This window comes from Triticum dicoccoides, chromosome 2B (genome assembly GCF_002162155.2).
Source record: "Triticum dicoccoides isolate Atlit2015 ecotype Zavitan chromosome 2B, WEW_v2.0, whole genome shotgun sequence".
Classification (NCBI taxonomy): Eukaryota; Viridiplantae; Streptophyta; class Magnoliopsida; order Poales; family Poaceae; genus Triticum; species Triticum dicoccoides.
In genome coordinates, this window is record NC_041383.1 from 247,713,269 (window position 1) to 247,714,996 (window position 1,728).

The following is a 1,728-nucleotide window of genomic DNA, read 5'->3' on the forward strand; positions in this document are numbered from 1 at the left end:
GCAATTTTTATAATGCGAACAATTTTCTTCATGCAATAATATGACCATATTTTTTGCATTGGCGCTGTTGGCCCTCGCACGTGAAGCGTAGTGGGCCGGCCCGGCAAACGCGAAGCTGGTACCTCGTTCCACTCCCTTGCTTGTTCTAGTCACTCGCTAGCAAAATCTCACCAGTTCATCGTTGATATCTAGAAAAATTTCATAAATTCAAAAAAGAAATTTAGAAATGAGTTCAAAAAATGAAAAAATGAAAATATGGAAATAAAATCATGAATTCGAAAATGTTCAGCAAAAATAAAAATTCATGAATTTGAAAAACAATGCACTCAAAAAAATCACAGTTTCAATTTTTTTTACAAACTTAAAAAAGCTCGTGAACTCAAAAAAGTTCATGTGTTCAATTTTTTTTGCGGATTTGAAAAAAGTTCACTACTTCAAAATAAGTTCGCGGATTTCACATAAGTTCACGAGCTCAAAAAAGTTAGCAGATTTCATATAAAGTTTATGAATTTGTTCACGGATTTAATTTTGTAGCAAAATAGGAACAAAGTTCACAATTTTCAGAAAAAGTTCACGAGTTCAAATAAATGTTCAAGAACTCAAAAAAGTTTGTGAATTTGAAAATATTATGGCTAAAAAAAATATGTTCACGAGTTTCAAAAAGTTGGCGAACTTGTTTTTTTTCGAATTTCAGAAAAAGTTCATGCATTCAGAAAAGTTCATGAATTTTAAGAAATGTTCATGAATATATAAAATTTCACGAATTTGATAACCTTTTGTGATTTAAGAAAAAGAAGACAAAAAAGGGGGAAGGGAAAAAGAAAAGGGAGAAGGGAAAAGAGAAAAAGAAAAGCAAATTAAAAAAGAAAAGAAAAAAAAACAGAAAGGAAACCTAGATGGGGAAGCCTCTAGAAGCTTCCAAAAAACAAAAATGCAAACCGCGATCACGAAAACCTGGTGCGCGCTTGGGAAAACCTAGCGCTGTGTGGATGTGAAAAAAAATTGTTAATGGGCAGAGTCCACGAGCGAGAGAGTTGTGCGACGGTTTGCAGATTGTCCTATAACTGGCGTTAAGGGCGTCGAGTAGGATTTGGGGTGCTGGGCTGAAGGGGGCCACAGAAAAAGAGAGAGGTTAAAACTGCAACAAAACAACACACAAGGGTACCATAATTAATGTCACTTAGATGTGACATAACAATGTCTCGTCTAGATGAGCCTTAGATACTTCCTCTGTTTCCTAAATATATGTCTTTTTTAGAGATTTCATTACGAATTACATACAAATGTATATAGACATATTTTATAGTGTATATTCACGCTTCTTGCTTCGTATGTAGTCTATATTGAAATCTCTAGAAAGGCTTATATTTAGGAACGGAGGTTGTAAACCCAATTTATTTTTACTCAAGTAAGTTTAGTGAATCATGCTGTTTGAACCACTGAAGCTATAGTTTTACTGAAACTAAAAAACACTTATTTGACAAGTCTTTTGCCTCATTTCAAAAAAAATGAAGAACACTTATTTCTAGTAACAAATGGAGTAGTTTCAAAAAAGACAACCAAGTGGAGTTTAAATATCAACGTGAAACTACTAACAAAGACGTTATAAGGATTTGGACATTCAGTTGACATCATTGTTTATTCGAAGAGTCAAAACATTATCGCTACAAACTACATAAAAATATTTGAGAGATACAAGAAAATTACAAGACCTGCGCACTGATTAAA